This window comes from Chelonia mydas, chromosome 10, assembly GCF_015237465.2.
Source record: "Chelonia mydas isolate rCheMyd1 chromosome 10, rCheMyd1.pri.v2, whole genome shotgun sequence".
NCBI classification, from domain to species: domain Eukaryota; kingdom Metazoa; phylum Chordata; order Testudines; family Cheloniidae; genus Chelonia; species Chelonia mydas.
In genome coordinates, this window is record NC_051250.2 from 82,894,905 (window position 1) to 82,917,349 (window position 22,445).

The 22,445-nt window shown below is 49.2% G+C and overlaps 1 protein-coding gene across 8 annotated transcripts in view; it reads left to right on the top strand.

Moving 5' to 3' along the window:
* ZNF710 (zinc finger protein 710) overlaps nucleotides 1-22,445 on the top strand; it is a 50,849-nt gene that overhangs the window by 18,650 nt on the left and 9,754 nt on the right. For 2 of the 8 annotated variants that reach the window (XM_043523443.1, XM_043523444.1), the window contains one exon: nucleotides 16,395-16,492. The exons of 1 other annotated variant lie outside the window; for it this stretch is intronic. The gene's annotated coding sequence lies outside the window, so the exon portion shown is untranslated. Of the gene's footprint in view, nucleotides 1-10,463; nucleotides 12,201-12,371; nucleotides 12,604-16,394; nucleotides 16,493-16,524; nucleotides 16,684-18,038; nucleotides 18,118-22,445 lie in introns of those variants that run through there. 5 more of the 8 variants (XM_043523446.1, XM_007059521.4, XM_043523445.1 and 2 more) reach the window with 5 other exon arrangements.

The following is a 22,445-nucleotide window of genomic DNA, read 5'->3' on the forward strand; positions in this document are numbered from 1 at the left end:
ACAGGGGCTAACCCTGTTCTTCCCCCTCAGGCCGTCCCCCCCACTAGTAGCCTGAGCTCCGGACTCAGGAGTTCCTACACCCACCCGCTCCAAATCTGGGCGGTGTTGCGACATGGCATGCGAGGTTGCAGCCACAATCCCGTTTGGTCCAACCCCACCCACTCCAGCTCTGCGGGCTGTGATTCATCTCTGCGGGGCCTCTACTGGAGTCTCCCACAGAGTTAGCAACGTCAGCAAATGGGTTTGTTGCTCCTGAGTATGAAGAGTGGTTGATTTCTGAAGCTCTTAGAAGTTTGGGATGGAACAGATTCTCCAGTGGACTATTAATTAACTTGTTAAAATGAAAAGCACTCCACTCGTAGGGTAGCACCGAGCGGCCTCAATGCGCTAGGTGCTGTACAAGCGTAGTAAAAAAAACAGTCCCCGCCCCAGAGAGTTTACAGTCTCACTAGGCCAAACTCCCAAAGGGAGAACAGACGGGGACATGACTAGCTCAAGGCCGCTTCATAGGCTGGTGGCAGAGCCAGAGAGAAACCCCCTCTTGTAGTGCCCTGTTCACTAGATGGCACTGCCTCTCCCCTGTTGCACTGCGCCAGAGCAGGTCCCTCGATAGCCATCTGTCTCCCTGTGTTGTCTGACTTGTGAATCCCGTTGAAGAGTACTTTATCTGTGGAGTCGAGTGAGGGGAGAGAAAAAACGATGACCCTCCTGGTGTGGTGGCTTCACGAGGCAGCTCCGAGGAGCCGTGATCTGGCTCCTTCCCAAAGGACAGGGTAACTACGGTTAAGGTTACTTCCAAAGGTGTAACGCAAAGGACAGAGAATACCAAATTCAGAACAGCTCATCGGTAATCTCTTGCCAAGCTGCGGCCCAAAGGCTGGTGTGTGCGCTCTATACCAGCATATCACTTTCTGCCCTTTTAGGTTCTTGTGATGCAATATTTGAAACTCTCTAGGACCAGCTATTCACAAGGCACAAACCGATTTTGCGTGGCGCTGAGAACAGCTGTGTCTGAGGCTCTGCCTCAGCTGCTAACTGAGGTCAGTCCCAGGGTCACCGTGGGCTTTTCTGTTTCCTTCACAGCAGCAGAAGTGTTAATACTGCGAGGTGTGGGGGGAGCGCTTCCTGGCCAGCCATTGTTCAGCACATGGAAGACGGAACTCGATCCGCTAACCCAGGTGCAGTCCTTGGCTATCACCTTCCTCCTGGCCTTTAGCTGGCTGGTGGCAAACCACATTACATACTGCCATTAACTGATCAGCATGCTGGCTTTCCCTGCTGAATGCACTCCGTTCAGGGCGAGAGACAGAACTGGCGGGCAAGGGGAACTAAGCTGTCCAGTTGTGAAGCTGTGCATTTGGAGGTGAGCCCATCACCACGAGACAGCAGAGGCAGAAGCAGCAGCAGAGATCATGGATGCAGCAGTCTGAGTGAAGAAGTAGCACTTCACTCCACCATTTCATCCCATCACTCTTAATGAGACTCTCTCCAACCACTGCAAATCGTTCCTCTCCTTGCTTGATCTGTGCACGCTACCGATGGCTGGAGACTCTTCCGTTTCCCCTTCGTTATTGCTTAGCCATGGTATACAGAGGTAGTTGCTTAGATCTCTATTTGTAAATTGATGCCTTTAGCCCCCAGTCATTCTTGTTGTTCTGAGTCCTCCAATTGATTCGTCTCCTTCTGGGACTGAGGTGTCCAGAAGTGACTGCACCACTGTAGGCTTGGTCACATCAGTACCCTGTAGAATGGACTTATCCCCTCTGTACTCCATGAGGCTGTTTCTTCATATGCTGACCAAAGCTGCCATATTACATTGTGAATTCATATCTAATTTGCTGTCTGTTGTCGCACCTGTGTAGATCTTTGCCTGTTGCTTCTTTCCAGATCCGTCCCTCTGGTTGGGATCTGTGTTTTGGATGATTTTTCTCTAGGCATATTAACTATATTTTTCCAAGTTGAATCTTGTTTGACTCTTTCCTTTCCACACCTCTGACTTACAGTGACAGTGCTGCCGCGGCACCCCGTAGCACTTAGTGAGGAGCTAGCTACACTGATGGGAGAGCTTCTCCCAAGAGGTTGTGGCCGTGTGGATGGGAGAAGCCCTCCCGTGTACACCAGCAGCTAGGTCGTCGCTCAGGGGTGTGGATTTTCCATACCTCTGAGCCATGTAGTTCTGGTGACATAAGTTCCTAGTGTAGACAACCTCTGTGTCCTTTTTTTTAATTACTTCTCTCTCCTCGCTAGAGTTCGTGCACCCCTCACTCTTGGGCACTGGAGATGGAATGTTTTGTTTATTTAATGTCTTCAATGATGGCCTGGGAGTAAAGTGGGACATAACACTGGCTGATGCAGGGCCACAGTGGACACCTTCCTTCAGTTCATTTGGTTCCCATTTCGCATTGCTTTCTGTCTCCAGGCCACCAGCCAGGAGCTGCTGTGGTAGTGCTTATCCACAAGCCCTTTGGAAGAAATTTTTGCAAAGAAAAGTCCAGCTATTGTATCAGTGCTGTACCAAAGTCCAGCTCTATTCCCTCTACGACGTTCCCTTCATACATGGGAACTGATCCTGACAGACCATGTCTCAGGATCAGATCTCTGACTTCGTAGCTCTGTCAAAAGCATCCATCATATTTTCTGGCCAAGCTTGCTCTTCCTCCACTCCCAGGGCTGAGCATTTCTCATGGCTGTGTTACTCTCAAGTTGTTTACAGATTTTTTTTCTTTGAATATTTGTTCCAGTATTTTACTAGGAAAAGCACCGTGCTTTTAATTTGAGGGAAGCTTTGCATAACTGAGAGAGAATCCTTATTAAAGAAATCCTCTCATATGTGTACAGCATTGCATTTGTTTCCTTACATATCTGCTTGTGTAATTTTACTCAGGGGTATTTTTAAAAGTGGCTCAGTGTTTCTTTTGCTGCAATAGAAACAACCAGATTTATTTTCTGGTATGTTGAGAATTAACTCTCCTTTCTTCCCTTTTCCTCTGCCCCCACTGGAAAAAGAGAGAATGTAAAAAAGAAGAAAGGATTTGCATTGTAGTTGTGATTGGCACAGGCTGTGAATGAGAGGTCATTTCATGTGGCTGTTTCTTTTCAAGCGTTCCTTTTTCATGCACACTGTATTCAGGCTTGAAGCATTCTTTCTTTTCAAAGCTTCTCTGTCTGTCTTTCCCCTTCCTTTATTTTTCATCTCTTTTCTTTACTTTTGCTGTCTTTTCATTCTGTTTTTCTCCACCCCCTTGGGGCTCCATTCTTTCTCTCCTCCTTCCTCTATTCAGTTCCTTTTTTCTTTTTGCAGCTTTTTTGAATAGCTCTTCTATTTTCAGAGAGGAAAGGGAGTGAGTAGAAGAGAAGTCGTTTCAGTAAAGAGGAACTTGAAAGTCTTTCTTTCCCTGCTTATTTCACTTAAAAGCAAAAATTGTTTTTCAAGGGAGAGATTTGTATTAGGGGTCTTTTAAAGTGAACGTACTAAGACAGTAGTGCTGGCTTGGTCAGTCCTGGGATAGTTTTATCCTCCCTCCCTCTCTCAAAATAAAAATAAACAAAGTCTGTCCCCAAATTGTTTACAAATGTTGAGAACTCCATGGAAATGCTTTGGCCTATAGATTTATAGGGGCTCTGCCTTGCTCCCTGCTCCATTTGAAATGTGGTGTTTGGTGTTAAGACTGGGCTCAAAAGAGGAGCAACTGACTCCCCATCCCCACCCACCTCCGCTTACTAGCTCTTCCCCCTCTAACACAGTCCATCTGATCTGGAAAGGCACAGACTGTTTGGTCTGACAGACACTAGGCTTTAGAATGAGGGGATTGCCACAGCTTGGTTGGGTGACCATGGTCTAGCGGGTAACACGGAGCAAGGGGCATCATGCACGTCGGAAGGGCAGCAGCGGAACGCCCTAGATTTAAATAGACAGCGTTGCTGTAGCCGTGGTGGTCCCAGGATGTTAGAGACACCTGAAGGAGAGCTCTGTGTGGCTCAGAAGCTTGTGTGTGTCTCTCTCTCTCTCTCTCCCTCTCCCCAATAGACGTTGGTCCCATAAAAGATACAACCTCACCCACCTTGTCCCTCTAGATTTAAAAGTAAGAGACTTGAGTACCTGGGACAAGTCGGTCACCATTTAGTAACACTTCATTAGATGCGTTCTGGCAGAACACCATCAATATTGACTAAGTTTTTTAAATCTCAAGACCATCTCCATTGCCATCTCTTGACTTTCATCCCTGCAGTGCAGTTCCTGAGCAGTGGTCAGTGGTGCGGTACAGTGCTCATCACACGCTCCCGGGTGGAGAGAGCTCACTTCCCAGCTGTTGATGCTTTTGCTGTAAGCAGGGCTTGAAGTAACAGTAGGTCCAGAGTACGGGTTCTGTTTAGCCAACAGGACAGTGCACGACCTAGTCTGTGCATGAGCTAGGCACAAACCTCATCCTGTATCTTACCTGCCGTTGTCCAGATTAGGTGAAAGCTCCTGGTAGTTGCAGTTTTCACTTGCAGCAGAACTGGGGTGGGAGGAAGGCTGACAGTGGCCGATTCAGGCTGGAGAAGGTTAAGGAGCGGATTTGTTTCCACCAAGCAGCAGAACTACCCAGAGTCGTCAAGCAAGCCCGCAACGAGGCACGTGACGGTTCCCAAACGCTCTGCCAGGGGTTGCCAAGCGAGGGTGTTCTTCAGAACAATAACCATGAGCAAAGGTTGGTGTTTCCGTGGTGATTGCTTTTGGGATCCCAAGTTCCTGTGGGTGGGAGAAAAGAGGAAAAGCTGAACTGAGGGAGGAATCTGTTGGGTTGAGCCGGGAGGATCAGCGTGGTGCCCCATAGTAACGTGCCAGTTCCCAGCATACCGGTCCCGTCCATGTGGTTGATAAGTAGGGAAGCCTTTGAAGAAATCTTGTAGTATTTGGGTGGGCTGTCCCCCACGTGCGGATGAGAGGAGGCTGGGGCAGCCCTGGGCGGAGGCAGAGCATTGGCTGGGGCAGGGTTTGAGTTGGCGCCATCTTTGCACAACAGCACGGGGTGGAGCCGTTTCACCTGCTGCGGATGACGCATGTGGTAATGAACTGTTCTAATGGCGTGGCTGCTGCGCAGCTTAGGGTGGGCAAACTACGGGCCGCATCCGACCCCTCAGACTTCTTAATCCGGCCCCCCCGGGAGCGGGGTCAGGGGCTTGCCCCGCTCTGCCTGCCTGACGCTCCCGCACGTTCAGGTGGGACCTGTGTGAGGGCACCCGTGTTCCTGCAGCTGCACAGCCCGAACATGCCATAAGAGCCTCGAGCCTGCAACTTGTTGGCTTCGGTGACTCTGCTGTTTCAGTAGGGTTAATTTTCCATTTTTGAGTAGCTGGCCAGGGAGTGCCAGCTACACTGCTCACATTAATCAAAGAGGGCGTGGAAAGGAGGTAAGTTTGGTTTAATTATTGTAATACTTTGTTATGATGGTATATTTTATAATCGTAAGTAAGGTTTAATGTTTATTTCCACTAAAATGTATCTTTATTTGAATATCTCTGAATTGTTAATTTTGTGAGCGTTCGTGGCCCACCATACAATTTCCATATCCAGATGTGGCCCTCAGGCCAAAAAGTTTGCCCACCCCTGGCTTAGACAATGTTGGCCAACTGAGAGTGATTATGCAGTGCTGAGTCAGACCCAGCCCCTCTCACAGCTTCTCCGCTTCATGAAGAAAGAAAAGGAGGACGTAGAGACTAACAAATTTATTTGAGCATAAGCTTTCATCATGCATCCGATGAAATGGCCTGTAGCTCACAAAAGCTTATGCTCAAATAAATGTGTTAGTCTCTAAGGTGCCACAATGACTCCTTTTCTTTTTGCGGATACAGACTAACACGGCTGTTACTCTGAGTTCTGTATTTGTTTTCATACGGCATTTGTGTCCGTCCCGTTTCTCCCCCCTGCCCCAACTTTGTTTTTCCTGGGTTTGGATTGCTTTAGATGCAAATGGAAATTCAGGAATGGCTTGGGACCCACGCACGCTTTGGAATAGAACCCCCACCTGGCAGCGTGGTCCAGGGCGGGGGCTTGCTGATTAGCTGCCTGTACTGCATGTGCATGAGGTTGAGATTAACAAGGGGGGCCAGGGGAGGAAGAGTTTGTTTTTTTTTTTTTTCTGTGAGGGAGGGTCTGGTAAAGTAGGGGTGTGTTTGCAAGCCTGCTTTATGTGGTGAAAGTAAGGCAAAGTGAAGGCGCTTTACCATGTATCTAGACTAGAAGGATATGGAGCAATAAATGACTCGTTTAGATATTTATACCCGTTTATTGGATCCTGGACTTCTCGTAGTAGCAATAAGTGAACTGGAAATTCTCTTTTCCCCTTTGCTTCCTTGAGGGTGTGGGAATAGAGGGCATGCCTGCGAACCTGAGGATGGATGTCTGTACTTTAGGCAGGCAGGGTGCATGTTTGGGGTTAAGACCAATCAGATCCTGACGTCTGTAGGGGGTCTGGACAGTGCAGATGGCCTGCAAGAAAGGTTGGAGCTGAATTGGTAGCACAGTGGCTAATGAAGTTGGTTTCTGTGTTTTCTGGAGGGGGTTTTTAAGTGAGGTTCAGATAATTGTAACCCAGAGACAGAGAGGGGACATTGGAAGAGATGAAAAGCGAGAGAGAAAGCAAGCAAAGGACAGAAAGGTTTGGAATAGAGGAGGAGATTAGGAGATAGATGAAAGAGAAAAAAGAAAGATAAGAGAGTGAGACGGAACAGATCCACAGAGCTGAGATAGGTGTTGCTAGGGAAACAGAAAGAATGAGAGAGCAAGAGAGAAATAGAGAGGAGACAAGGATGGAAGATACTGGGGGTGGGGGAACAAAAGATTTAAAGACAATGAATGTTTGGTAAAGGAGGGTGAGTGAATTCTGAACAGTAAAGGGAAATGAGGGGGAAGTTCTGGGTCAACTAGCAAAAAGAAACTTGAATATTTTTCCCTGGGATGCCACAAAAGTATTTTGGATCACTACTCCATTCCCTTGGAGGGAAATTACTTTGGCTTCTGCTACCCCTCATACACTGACCCCTCACAAGCTGAATTTCCATCGGCTGAAACATCCGGTCCAAGAAGGCTTTCTTTGGAAACTGGATGCTACATTGGGGCCAGATTCGGTAAAGCACAGGAGCGTGAAAGGAAGAGAGCTCAGAATTCGGGGTGATAGGGAGGTGCCGTGTGTGTCTTTTCCAGATGATTGTCTGCAGGCACGTTTCAGCTTATAAACAATAAAATTGAGCTGAACGTGAATCTTTTCCTTAGAAGTGAAGGTTTTGTTACTGGGGCAGGGGAAGATGAAGAATCTAGTAGAGATGGAACCAGACGACTGGTTACAGTACAGCTGTGGCAAGGGAATTTTGCGTCTTTGCTATCTGTCTAAGCTGTGGTCTCTCCACTGTAGGAATCTGTGAGCTAGCCAGACTGCCACATGTGCAATTTTATTTTATGGTAACGGGCAAGCTAAAGCAAATGATCTAGCTTCCTGGGGTATGTCTACACTGCAGGGAGAAACCCGTGGCACCAAGTCTTAGAGCCTAGATCAATTGACATGGGCTCACAGGGCTTGGGCTGCAGGGATAAAAATAGCCATGTAGATATTTCCACTTGGGCTGGAGCCCAGGCTCTGAGACCCTCCCCAGGTTATGCCCAAGTAGGATGCCTGCATGTTTTAGCCCTCCGCCCTAGCCCCGCAAGCCCAAATCAGTCTGCGAGTCAGCACTGTAGGTTTCTCTTGGCAGTGTCAGCATGCCCAGAGACACTGCTGCAGCCCCTAGGTTGGAATGCAACTTTCCACTGAGTGTGTGCGCAAGCCATGAGACTGGAGGGGCAATAAAAGCTTTCTCCCTCCCCGTCCCTCCCTTGTGCCTCACTGATGGGCTTTGCCCTGATCTGGAGCAATGAAGTCGTTTTGGCTTGAAATTGCTCGTTCTGTTGCTCCTTATTCCCACACCAGAATCCTGTTTTGACACCAACATTGCCCTGCCGCTGAGCAGTAGTGTGTGTCTGGGGTTTGCAGGTCAGATTCCCAGTTGAAAATCAGTGGTTGGGCAGAGTCTGGGCATGTTTTAATTGTAGACATACACCAGTTCTGGGACAGAGATTGCTAAGCAGCACGCAGGATAATTTCTTCTTTCAGGAATCTTCATCTAGTACCAATGCCCAGGTCCCTGAGAACAACTCTGCTTTAAGAATTGGAGACGAAGGCAGAAAGCAAGCTGCTCCCCTGCTGTCTCACCTCTCCCACTCGCTAGAATTACTGCCTCCGGACAGAATCCGGCATAGCTCAAAAACTACAGATACAGCACATCTTCCCAACACTGAGCACTTGCTCACACACTAAGAAAAAGAAGTTGGAATACTGTGGTGATGCCTGCCATAAATAAATAAAGAATACAGATTTATCAGAACTCATTGCCTAATCAGGTCTGCTATCTAAGAAGATTTATGAAAAACACATACAAGCAGTAAAGGAAAATCCGAATTATCAAAACACAGGGCAGAAGGAACCATCTATCCTTGAGTTTGAGGACCTGGTGTGAACTTGTGCCCTTAGATAAATAGGAAAGTGAACAAGAACAATTTTTTTTAAAAACTATCTGTGTAGGATGCAAAAGCAGGCTTACAAATCATTCCCATACACACATTTGAAATGCAATAGTTATGGTTTCAAAACTGAGCTTTTCACTTTTTTTGTTTTGTTTAGAGAAACATTGTGCTTTGCTGATCGTTACGTTGTTCTGTGGGCAGGGTATTAGAGGATGAACCTCCTGAAATCACCAGGAATTGTTTCTGCACATTTAAAAACAAAACAAAACAAAAAAGCCTAGACAATTAGGTCTTCAGTGGGCTTGCTTTGGTCTGTTAATGAGTAAACTTATTAACATTAAAAAACCTGTCAAATGCACCCTTTTTTGCACGTAAGTGCATTGTCGGGGGAGGGGGCAGGGGAAGCTAACCAAGTATCTATTTGTCCATTTTCTGCCTTCCGTATTTCTTGGAACCATTCCTCTAGTTTTGGATAAGCGTTTTCTTTTGCAGGGTGAGGTTATGAATAGTCTAGTGACTATGAAAAGACCAGCTATTCGCTCTTTGGCGTGTAACCATTTCTGCTAGGGATCCCCGCCAGAATTGCCAAAAGATCATTCATGGTCTGGTTTACATCGCAGTATTTACCAGCTGAGCGTGACCACCATGCGGACATAGAATCACCTCTTTCCCCAACATCTATCCCTACCCAACCTGTGTATATTTTTAATCTTGCTGTGTAAGGTGCCACTGGAGCAGTATCTGGTGTCCCCTTCATACTGCAGTTGTGGTTGGTAACTCACCTTCCAGATCCTTTTATCATAATGACAGGTTTCAGAGGAGCAGCCGCATTAGTCTGTATTCGCAAAAAGAAAAGGAGGACTTGTGGCACCTTAGAAACTAACCAATTTATTTGAGCATAAGCTTTCGTGAGCTACAGCTCACTTCATCCGATGCATGTAGCTCATGAAAGCTCATGCTCAAATAAATTGGTTAGTCTCTAAGGTGCCACAAGTACTCCTTTTCTTTTTATCATAATGTCGTCCAGCTATTCCCTTGTCAGGAAATTTTGCCAAAGGCTGAAGTTAGTTTTGTTGTTTCCTTATCCAGAAGCAACTGATTTTATTAATGTTAACTTTCTCTACAAAACAGTTACCGAAAAAGTTAATACATAATGCCTAATTTGGAGACGCTGGGCCAATTAAATTTTGGTTCTGATTTCTTTTAAAAAAAAACACAAATTATTTGATAAGCAGCTAGCCAACTATACAAATTCCCTTCCTTCTCCATTCTTTAAAACACCAGCTCCTAGTGTAGGTCACAGTCTGATTTATTTACAATGGGTAGGGATCACTGGTCAGGGAAAAGGATTCTCTCTTGTTCTGTCCCTAAGGCAGAGAAGAGCTTTTGCCAGAGGGTGGGTACCCGTTTCTGGAAGGCATCTTGCAGTAAAAACTGCTGTCCTCGCATTATCACCACCTTCTTGCTCAGTGAAGATCCAGGGCTTGTCTCCCCTGTTGCTAAAGTCGATGTAACTCTGTCACTTGGGGTGTGAAAAAACCCACCCCTCCTGAGCGACGGAAGTTGCGTCGACTTAGAGCGGTGTCTGCGTTGCGCTGTGGGTGGGAGACACTCTCCCGCCAACGTCGCTTGCGCCTCTGGTGGTGGTGGAGTCATTGCGTCGACGGGAGAGTGCTCTTCCCTCAACGTCGCGCGTCGGCGCAGTGGCATCAATGCAGCAGCGCCACGGTAGTGCGTCTGGTGAGGACAAGCCCCCACGTTCGAGAGCACCCCATTGCTTTGAATTGGTTGGCTTGGTAGGCCTGTATAATGTCGGGAACAGCTAGTCCATGCGGCTTCATTGCTCTGTTTTAAGTAGCCACACTCGCTCCATCTTCGTATTCCATCTACATTCCAACAGTCTCCGTATCCCTGCTAGAGTTTTATTTGGGCTGATTTATAGGAAGATTCTGAAACAAGATAGACATCCTAGGCAAAGCATTCATTCTGGCCCCAATTTACCTAAGTACTTAAGCACATGTGGAGTCCTTGTGGCACCTTAGAGACTAAGCAATTTATTTAGGCATAAGCTTTCGTGGGCTAGAACCCACTTAATCAGATGCACATGTGTAACTTAATGGTATTGCAATATTTAGATTAACCATCCCCCAAAGGGTGTCCTGGCCAATGCAGAGCGTAAAGGAGAGAGCAGCTCAACCGTGTGGACTCTCACAGGCTGGTTTCAGAGTAGCAGCCGTGTTAGTCTGTATTCGCAAAAAGAAAAGGAGGACTTGTGGCACCTTAGAGACTAACCAATTTATTTGAGTATAAGCTTTCGTGAGCTACAGCTCACTTCATTGGATGCATCCGATGAAGTGAGTTGTAGCTTACGAAAGCTTATGCTCAAATAAATTGGTTAGTCTCTAAGGTGCCACAAGTACTCCTTTTCTTCTCACAGGCTGCTATATCCAGGCGGAATCCGTTTAAGGAAAAGGGAAACAATGACCTGTTGAGTAACACTGAGAGACCAACGAAGAGTAGGCGCATTAGATGATGCAATCAGGCAGATGAGCCTTGATTTATAAACTTGATAAGGAAGAATTTCTTACACATATCCTTCCTTTACCCAATCCCACTGATCAAATGCAGTAAGGTTCAGGCCAAACCTCTCTATACCACAGACAGAGTTGGGTCAAATTTTTCAAAAAGTAGCCACTCCCTTTAATGCCTTCATTTTTGGGGTGCTCACCTTGAGATCCTCAAGGGCTTTTTCCCATAGGTGCTGCCATTGACTTCAGCTGTAATGGTGGGAGCTCGACGCTTCTGAAACTCGGGGATCCAAAGCCAGTGGTGGACTTTTGTAGGACCATCAGCTCCAAACTTTCACTGGGTTGACTAAGGCTGCTCTGGAACACAAGTGATTTAACTGCCAACCTGGGGCTGGCAGAGCAGTTGCCTGGGACTGCAAGCTGGGTGGGACAGGATTTCAGTTGAGAGGAAGGGCTAGGTGAAACTGTCAGAACAATGGAGGGGGAGGGGAAATGGGAAGTGTCCAGAGATAAACGAATCTCTCTCCAGCACAGAATGTGTGTGCTGGCTTCTAGCAAGGCATACACCTGAGGTTATAAAGAGGCGTGTACGTGTGTGTTTGTGTGTGTGTGTAATAATAAAAAAAGTACAGGAAAGAAATGGAGACATCAGATTCCAGGAACAGGTGAGAACTGGTAAACGGAGTGATTAAAAATAAAATGGGAACCAAAAAAAATCTACATAAGAAACCATGCAAAGGTGTAGTGAACAGGAGATCAGAAAGGAGATATTTAAGGAGATGGCTGAGAAGGGGCATTTTAAACACAAGAGGCACATTGAGGAAACATTTAATTTTTAGCAATCAGTCTTTACAAAGAAGAGCAGGGAAGAGATGTCACAACTCCGGGCACAGGCTATTTCCCAGAAGAGGGAGAAGAAAGACCCAAGTAAATAGCCACACAAGAACCGGAAATGAGAACCTCTGCAGGCCCCAATAGCGTCTGCCCCAGGATTGCGAAGGAGCAGACAAAGAAAGAGAGTGCCTTCAGCCAGTACATTCAGAAACTCTTTGGAAACCAAGGAGATCCTGATGAGAGGACAGTGAAACGCACACTCCTGGATTCTAGAGAAGATGCAGGCACCTTCCAGACATGTAAGTGTAGCTTCAGCTGTAGGGAATACGATACAAGAAACACTCTCTAAGGTGCAACAAGTACTCTAACAAATTTATTTGAGCATAAGCTTTTGCGAGCTACAGCTCACTTCATGGGATGCATGCCACTCTAAGGTGCCACAAGTCCTCCTTTTCTTTTTGCGGATACAGACTAACGCGGCTGCTCCTCTGATACAAGAAACGTTACCCAGAGTGGAATGGGGAAGTCTCTCGATAAGTAAGTGGCTGATGACCAGGAAGACCGGGGAAGCATGTGAATGTTTAAAGTTTTTGGTGTAGCACCATAAAAGATCCATACGAGGATCCGTATGTGTGGCATAGCGGAAGAACTACTGTATCTGAACTGATGGAAGAGCAGACTGGGAGCTGCACTGCCACAAAGGTTCGTATTGGAGCAAATTTCATCCCTGTGCTGTACCAGTGATGGGGAGAAGGAAGGTCAGCTGAAGGCAGGGGGAGGGGTGGAGAGGAGGGGGTTACCAGCGAGTGGTGGGGATGGGGGTGCAACATGCCTGCAGCAACAAGGCAGGAAGATGATTTTTTGCAGCAGCATTCTGAATGGGTGCAAGGGGGAGCTCGACCCCTGTGTCCAGGCCAGAGGAGAAGGTTGGCATAGGATGCAAGCTGATGAGGGCCTAGACCAGAGTTTCATTTGTGTGGATCGCAAGGAAAGGCCAGGTCTTGGAGAGAGCAGCATGGCTCAGGCACAGCCTGGATGTGTGGGCTGGAGAGACCAGGAATTGATGAAGCTGAGATTCAAGCCCTGAATAGAAGGGGGTTGAGGAAAGGTGCCGGGGGGAGAACAACATAAAGAGCTCAGTTTGGGGCTTTCTAAGTAGAGATCCCTTTTAGGACTCATTAGTTTCCTTTTTAAACAGACTGACCTCACTGGCTAGAGCTCGGCTTAATCCATGGAAGCGCTAGGCAAGACACAGTGCGGTGCAGAATCCCAGCTGATACTCCCCTGTTCTGACCAGCATTCGTGCAGTTCAGAGCTGAGCTCCCACCTGGCTCTGTCAGTGGTCCTCTCAGAGCCTGGCCTGAAATCTCTACTGCTTCAATTGGGGGCCATTTCTGAGTAGGCTTGTTTTAGCAGCTTTGTGCTGTGACTGTAGCACTAACCACATTTGTACTTGGTGCTAAGGAAGGTTTGAAGTCCAGTCTCTGCAGCTGAAAGGCTGCTGTACTGACCCAGCACTCTGCCACCACATAAGATGAACGGTCAGTTTGCTGAAAAGAGCCATTCCCAGGCTTCCGTCTGGGGCACAGTCGAGAAGGTTGCACAAAAAGGAAACTAAAAGTGAGGAAGTGAAACCACGCCGTTTGTCTGATTCTCCATTTCTCCTTCGGAAGTGTGCGTAGAAAACCTCTCTGCAGGTTGCTTCCCTTGTCCGAGTGGCTAACACTGGAGTTGTCTTGCTCTGCTCCTTCACCTGTCACCTTGCGGGTGGGGGCTTAGATGGGTGTCATAGAAAAGTCCAAAGGACTGATTTATGCATACACAAGCAAGGGTTTTGAGTCAGTTCTGCACGTCCTGGGGAGCCATGTCCTGACAGTGTCAGGAGGTAGGAATCCCAAATTGTTCTGTGCTGAAGGGTTTTGTTAGTCATTTGTCCTGTTATCAGAAGCACGGGTGCGTATGTCATTCGCTCTCCTCCTCCTGTCTTTGAGCTGTCTCAGTGCCTCTGAGCCCCTACAGCCACAGAGGGAAAGGATCGCTCCCATAGGACTGGAGAGAGAGAGAACCTGCTGGGTCCCCTCTAGTTCATACTCCCTCCTTCTTCCCCCAGCCCTGGAGAATGGTGCAGGATTGTTCCCTGCCCTCTATTCTCTAGGGCAGTCCCAGTTCTGAATGTGTCGCTTTGCATAACCCTTCCTATGCACGCTAGCATTCTCTCAGTGGCACCAGGAGCAATGGGACGCTGAATAGAGTGTAATGGCTGGAGTCAGTTTAAAGGTGCTGCTGGGAAAAGCGTGTCCATGATCATCACCAGGTTGGCAGGAATCTCTCCCTTGTGTGCATTGGAAAGGGCCTGATTCCTCCGTTCGTGTTGATCCCGGCCAAGGCTGGAGACGCTCGTGTAGTGAGGAGGTGGGTTGGTCTACTACACCTCGGATCAGGATTTCAATTGTACTCCAGACAATAAGACCAGATTATCACAGGGAATTGGTTTTCCCCTCTCAAAATCATTTCAAATTCCTTCTTGCAAAGTCCAGGGAAGAGAACTCTGGCTCCCCACCGCTGCTGGTCTCAGGCCCTGCAAAGGGGAACCTAGTGCCTGCTTTTAGCCCCATCACTTTCATTGAGAATTATATAGACTAGCTTTTTAAGGCCAGTTATCTAGATTCTTTTCCTCCCAGGAAATGCCTCGGTTTTGGACTTCTTGTCACTGCAATCCCAGTCTCTGCTCTCAACTTCTGGCAAAGATGTCTGGAGACCCTGCCTCCCGTGGTGCATGCTGGGAGGGAGTTCTGTGATGATTGACAAATAGATTAATGGGTGGGAGGAGGGGAGCTGGATTCTGTCGCCTCTTAGCAAGAATGGCAGGAGGCATGGGTTGGGGTGGTGGTTTTTACTTGATGGCCGATGTGTCTGTGGGGCATAAGGGTGTAATCTGCTGCGTGAAGCATCAAGCTGAGCTAGAACCAAGGAAATGGCACATGTGACAATGATGATCTGATGTTTGATATGCAGTCGTTTCCAAACTTTAAGGATCATGGCTTTGGAAACGCCACCCGGACAGGAGAAGATGGAGTATCTACAATACAGAGATCAGTCCTGAAGTAGCTGGGTGGCCTAAAAGGTGACGCCATTGTGCTGGGGACCTGTGTTCAGTTCCTGGTCTTTCTCTCCCTTGCCTGGCAAGTGTCAGTCGGTGCTGAGGGGGTCACGCACTCTCATGGGAAGCAGGTGTCTTGCTGCCTTTGATTCCTTTGGCTGAATAGAGAGAAAGAAGGACTGGTGGCTTCCAAGTGTGTTTGGCCCTCCTTGAACGGCAGGGCAATTGGCTGTGATGTGGGGAGCGAGAAGGTTTCCTTGGGGGTCCACGAGTAACATGAACCATGAAGTTCAGCTGCCTAAGTGGTCAGATGGGTGGGGCTTGCAGAGCTGGTGAAGAAAGCGTGGGAGTGGGGAAGGAAAGGTGGATTTCTGGCAATCTCCAGTTGACTTTCCCTGTGTCGGCATCGCTCGGTGCCCTGATTCTCTGTGCTCTGGAGCAGCAGCTGAACTGGCCCAGGTGCTGTAGGGCCCAGGCCATGCTGTCTCTGGGAGCCACCAGCACTTCGATGCCCTGAGATCTGGAGCTGGTAGCATCACCGTTGTGCCAGGCCCAAGGGCTGTGACCCCATGGTAGCTGCAGTGTCCAAGCCGTCTGCTAGGAGACATTGGGGATGGTTAAAATAGACGTTAAGCTTTGCTCTGTCCAGCTGGAGGGATCTTGCTGATGTGACCTAGTCTGGAGTCCTATGAACAGCTAGTGCTGGGGGCGGGAGTGGGCACTGGTGGGTCAGAGAATGGGCATCCTTCACTCCCTGGGGCCTAGAGGCCGGATTTTGCCTTGTGGGTCTGCAGGAACTTCCTTCACTTTTTAGAGGCATTACTCTGGATTTAACCCAGGGCCAGTCAGAGCAGACCCTGGCCAAGAAGCCTTGGGGGACAGTAACGTACTGCATACACCACAGTCCCTGCTTTCCAGCTGCTTGCTTCTCATTCCTTCTCTCCTCACTGTCTGCCTTCCCCCTCCCCCATCTCTCTCCTTCCTCCTTCCATCGCTCCCCATCCCCCTTTTCTCTCTTTCTCTCTCCTCTCTCCCATCCTCCCTCTCCTCTCTTTGTTTCTCTGTCTCCACTCTCTCCCTGCCCCTCCTTCTCTGTCTCTTCTTTCTTTCTTTCTCTCTGTTTTTGTCTGGCTTTCTTTTCTCTGCACTGGCCACCCTCCCCCACCCCAGGGTAAGACTTTAAATTCTTCCCAGGCAGCTACATCTGTGTAAGACGTTCCCTCCTCACCAAACACTGAACATGAGGAAAGGCTGACCTAGCTCTGGTCACATATTGCCTTTGGTAGAAGCACTAGTAGAGTAAAGGAGGCTTGGTGAATCCTTGCTCTGGGCTTGCTTTGTGTCCTCTAGCTCGCCAGCTCTGCATTTCATTCTTTCCTCTCACACATCCTAGAGGAACAGGAGCTCTGGAGGAATTCTGACTGATGTGTAGAAGTGCCCAGCTGTCCTCTGGAGAGCGCAGTAGCCAGCCTTAGTCTAGAGACTGACCAGGTATGTTTGAAGCTCTGTTTAACCTTTTGCAGGGACCCTGAGCTGCAGATGTGCACGTGCTAGGGTGCATCCAAAGGCTGCTCCCTCCAGATGTGGCCCTGTTGCTGTGGTGCACTGTGAGGAGAGAAGATCCTGTCTGTAAATCAGGGCACAGGCCGACGAGGCTGTCTGAGTCGGAGCGGCAGAACTTGGTAAGGGGTCAGGCATTTCCCCAAATGTTAACCAAGCTGTCTCCGCGCTGGAGTGAGGTTCAGCTCGGCCTCCCTGGTTCTTAGAAACAAGTGGGTGGGCTCACACTGCGTGAGCTGAATGTGTTGGAAGGAAGTGGGTTTTGCATTGCTGCTGCACGCCAGAGCCGTGCTGGCCCTACTGGCGGTGCTGCTTTTTGGGCTTCCTGCCCTGGGCTGGGACAGACCTTGGACCTGCCTCTGTAGCTCCCAGCCACTCTCGAGTCTGGCTCAGTTTGGCTAGAACCTCTCCCCAGCTTAAACAAAATGGTTTGGTTGTTTAAAGTCCCTCTCCTGATTTGTACCCCAGTGGGAGCCCCCCACCCCCCCATGCATCCCATTCCCTGCACCTCTCCCTCAGGAGTTTGTTTCCTTGATCTTCCCTGCCAATGCTGGTATGGCTCCAGAATGGATCCTGTGACTAACTATTGCTTGTGGGGGACGATCACATCCTTCCTTCTGCACGGCTTTGGGATGGCACTACACTGAGGATTTGCTTGTATTCTTGTGTCCGGGTCTAGCTTGGTGGAACAGCACCCCCTTCTGTTGGGCACGGTTTCCTTGCTTAGAAAATACCTAATACTTCGGACAGGTTGGCTACATGCTTAGAAGCACGTGCCAATTCTAACAGGTGCAGCGAATGCCGGGGTGCTGTTGTGCTGTCCCACCTCGGAAGACGCCCCTCCACACACCTGCAGCAGCGTCTCCTAGTCCGCAGCTGCATGAAACTAGAGAGACTAGGGAGGAGGTAATATCTGTTATTGGACCAACTCCTGTTAGTGAGAGAGACAAGCTTTCAGGCTACACAGCACTCTTCCTCAGGTCTGAGAAAGGTACTCAATGTCCCAGCTAAATAAAAGGAGGAACAGATTGTTTAGCATAAGTACAGGTTTCAGAGTAACAGCCGTGTTAGTCTGTATTCGCAAAAAGAAAAGGAGTACTTGTGGCACCTTACAGACTAACCAATTTATTTGAGCATAAGCTTTCGTGAGCTACTTCACTCCGATAAAGTGAGCTGTAGCTCACGAAAGCTTATGCTCAAATAAATTGGTTAGTCTCTAAGGTGCCACAAGTACTCCTTTTCTTTTAGCATAAGTAGTTAACACATTTCAAGGAGCCATTCTAGGTGAAATGGCCTGTTAACACCCCTCCAGTCATGGGGGGGAGGGGGAGAAAGCTGCAGGGTGGCAGGGGGAGACAATTAGTTGGGTTATAGATTGTTATAACATAAGCCATAAATCCAGTGGTTCAGTTCAGTCCATGATTTTTAGTGTCTAGCAAAGTTATGAATTTAAGCTCCCTGGCTCATATTTTGCCAGGTGTTGGTGCAGGTTTCCTTTGAGAGTGAGGACAGACAAGTGAGACAGTGACTGCTTTGTGAAAAGTGTTCACCCACAGGTGAGAGGGTTTCTTTTGTCATTTTTTCAGTGAGAGCTCATTGAAGAGCATTGTGTTGTCTGATTTCACCCACACATTTGTTCCTGTGGCATTTAGTGCCCTAGATGGGATACACCCTGTGTTGTGATGGGCATGTGTAGGACCAGGGATCTCGAAAGGTGTGTCGTGGGTGGTGCTGATCATCAGCGGTGGTGCTGATCATCAGCAGTGGAGCTGTGTCTGCAGGTTTTGCATCTGTTCTGGCAGGGTCTGGTACTGCTTTGAGTTGGTGAGTCCTGGTCTGTGGGGAGCTGGCTTCTGATGATGAGCTTGGAGAGTTTTGGGGGAGTTGTTTGAAGGCCAGAAGAGGGGATTCAAGAAAGATTTCTTTGAGTGGGGTCCCCATTGAGTATGGGTGGTAATTCTTTGATACACTGTGGGGTGGTAGGTGACAACTTGATGGGTTCTGGAGAGCACAGAGAAGCGTTGCTTTTCCGAGTTCCAGTGCCTCCCTTCCCCCTTGGGAACCATCTCATGAGATCCTGTTCAGGAAGGCAGTGGACTCCCTACTGCAACTTGCAGCAGTGGAAGAAGTGCCCATAGAGTTCCTGGGCTGGGGGTTCTACTCTCACAGCTTCTTGGCTCAAAAGAAGAGTGGGGGGTGCCCCATCCTGCATCTTCAACACAACAAGTTTGTCAATTCGGCTTCAGGAAGGTGCAACTGACATCTGTAATTCCTAGGCTGGATCCTCAGGACTGGATCCAAGCTCTCGACTTACAGGGTGCATACTTCCATATTGTGATGCACCCCTCAGATTTTTCGTGGGAAAGTCTCTCTGCCAATACAGAGTGCTTCCCCTCGGCCTCTCCATGACCCCGGGGTGTTTGCCAAGTGCCAGGCGGGCATGGCTGCACACATTGGAAGGCAAGGAGCTCAGGCCTCTCCAGGAAGCAAACCCCACAGGAGTGTTCCAGGACTGAGGGCCCTTCGGCTGGCATGTGTAGGCATTCTGCCAGTTCTTCAGTGTGCCACAGGACAAGAACTCACTGCCAACACTATGATGTGCTATAGCAACCTGCACGGGGGGCTCCCGTTCCACCATTGTCAGGAGGCGACTCACCACTGGTGCAGCAATCACCAAGGCTCGGGAGTAGCTCTTCACGTCCTCAGTCTGCAGAACTCCCTAGCAGACCACCTTAGCCAGCACCACCACGTCACGCTAGGATCCGTTCTCCAGGACACCCCGCTGTAACCCTGCGGCACATCCCACCTGACTGAGGAGTGGCGCAGGTTCTGCTCTGTCAGGGCAGTCGGTCCTGCTCTCCATCAGACCCCTTTCTCATTCCATGGGGCCTGAGGTGCATATACGCCCGCCCCGCTGTTCCCCCGGTACCGAGACTCCATGGGAAGATCAAACCAGACCCGTCCCTGGTGATTCTGGCAGCCACAGCATGGCCCAGGCAGTTTTGGTACTTCAACCTCGTGAACCAGTCCACAGGGCCTCCTGCCAGGCAGACTCTTGCAGCCTGAGGCAAAAGGCCTGGCCCTACACCCAGACCCTGTTTCCAGCTCAGAGCAGGAAGGACTCCAGTAAGCTCACCTTTGCCACGCAGTGGAAGAGGTTCTGTAGCTGAGCTGTGGAGAAATGGCTTCTCCCCTTTCTGAAGCCCCACTCACTGCAATCCTCAGCTACCCGCTTGCCTCTCAGAGCGCACCAGACTCCGCTCACCCACCTCGGGTGGAAGGCTGCAGTCTCCTGCCACCTAACCATAGCCAGGAGCCTCAAGAGGCTTATTTGTGGCTTCCCGCATGCCAGGCCCCATCTTCCTTGGGAGGGGGCTCCAAATCTGACAGCCGCTTTGGCTGCACTGCCTCCACAGTCATTAGTCCAGCAGATGCCGAGCACCCCCTGCAGGAAATGGGTCCCTGCATGTGAGTCGCCAGAGGTGGGATATGTATGGACAATCACTCAAAGACCAGTTACTTGCCCTGTGGTAATGGGTTGGCTGAGATGTGTCCACTTGGGTTCCTTCCCCTGCTGCAGAGGCCTTGCCAATCTGGATCCTACTGAGGAGCAGTTGCAGCCACCTGGCCCCTTAACCTTCAGTTATGGGGTGCTGGAGGGCACCTGGGGTGCAGGCAGAGGCCCAAGGGACACTGCTACACAAGAAGATGCTGGTCTCGGAAACCTGGGGCACATGTGGGTGACACGTCTCGAAGAACCAGGCATGCCGTAGGGCAGGGGACCGGTTTCTCAAGACTCGGATGAGGAAGGTTTAGGGGAGCTGTGCAGGTGCTTGTGTTCGTGCTGTTTTATATATCAGGCCGGTTGGGGGTTACAACCGCTCTGAGCGGAAGAGGGGGTTGATTGAGTGTCTGACATGTCTGTTTCCCAGCCTACCTGACGGGGTTGGCCTCCCTTGCTGGCTGGCTCTTTTCTGTCTCTAGCTGTCTCCTCCTCTCCCTGGGATCTGACGCTTTCTCCCTTGCTTTGTTTGGCATTCTCCCTCTTTAACTACTTCTCAGTCACCGTCACTTGCAGCCTGAATCCCTAAGGAATGCTGCTACAGAATGGTAACGAATCTGAATTCAAAGCCAAACACCCCCAAAGGTGTCTCATCTGCCGCACATCTTTCCCCTGCAGCAGAGTCCCTGTATTTCACTATCCCAGGTTCCTGGGCTTGCATATGGCAGTCATGAAAGTATTAGCTAGCGGCTTCCTTTGGTGTTTTCAGCTGGTAAGTGCTGTGTATGGCTGACTGCTTGAAGAAGGTTCCTGTCCCTGTTTTGATGATGAAGTGTATGTAAGCAAAGCAAGGGTGCTGGATAACTAGTGCCATATGCTGTCAAACTTCCATAAAACTCTTTGCTGTCTCTGGTGACATTCATCTGCAGCTTACTTGCCTTGGTCCAAATTTCCCAGCCTCACAGCTGCTCCAGAGACTAGCAGAGCACGTACGTCTCCGATGGCAGACCTTGGGTCCTGGGTTCGTGAAAGCTCTCTGAGGAGCTTCAGTCCTCGGTGGGTTCTGACCATACGTGCACAGGCCCTGGACCCGACGCAGGGAGGAGAGGTGCTTCATGTTCGACTCGGAAGCTAGTTTAGAGAGAGCTCTGGGACCATGGCCCTCTAAGCACACAGGCGGTCCCCTGGATAGTCAAAATGTACTTTTTAAACAGTCTGTTGAACCTTCTGTATTAGTTTGAAGGCAGCTGAATTCCTGAGTGGTGGTTTTTAGTTAAACGTTGGGAAGAAAAGAGGAACAAATATGTCGGGGGGGGGGGGGGCAATGAAAGAAGATGGATGCACTTGAAGCTAAAAAGCGTAAATCCCATCCTGAGTGGGTTGGTCCAGTTGTGAGCCTCTCTCCTGCTCCGAACACTTCCTCCTCCTCCCTGGCTGTGGAGCTGGGTTCTACGCTTCTCTCTAGTGGTCACAGAACAGCACAAGCAACAGCAGTGTCCAGCAGGAAAAGAGATGCACCTGCTTCTGCTCCTAGGCTGCAGTGGGAACAGGATCGGGTCCTAAGCAGTGTCCCATTCGGGGCTGTGGCCTCTAGCAAGGTGAACTTGAGACTGGGCTGTATCTCTGGCAGACTTAGGACTGTACTTGTAGAATGCTGCTGTGTTCCCTGGGGCTCTTTGGAAAGAGACTCCTCTCGTGACTTCTGCATAGCACCGCACCCAGAATTTCATGCCATAGCTTCTGCACTGAGCCCATCGCTCCTGGCTGAGCGAGAGCACTGTTTTAGAAAGGCATCAGTCTGGATTTAAAGCCTTTGTGCTGGAGAATCCACCAGGTCCTTAGGGAAGTGGCTCCAGTGGCTAATTCCTCTCACTGCTTAAAAAGCAGCACCTTATTTCTAGTCTGAGTTTGTCCAGTTTCAGCTCCCAGCCATGGGATTTTGTTCTGCCTTTTCCTGCTTGATTAAAGAGCCCTCTGCTATCAGAAATCTCCTCCCTACATAGGCGTTAAAGATCCTGAGCAAGGCACCTCTTAGCCTTCTCTGGGATACACGAGGCTGAGTTTCTTCACTCTCACTGTATGGAAGGTTTCAGAGAAGCAGCCGTGTTAGTCTGTATTCGCAAAAAGAAAAGGAGGACTTGTGGCACCTTAGAGACTAACCAATTTATTTGAGCATAAGCTTTCGTGAGCTACAGCATCCGATGAAGTGAGCTGTAGCTCACGAAAGCTTATGCTCAAATAAATTGGTTAGTCTCTAAGGTGCCACAAGTCCTCCTTTTCTTTTCACTGTACGGAAGGTTTCCAGACCTCAGACTGTTCTCGTCACTCTCTTCTGAGCCCTCCCCAAGTGTGAATGCCAGAACTGGAGCCTGTATCTAGTGA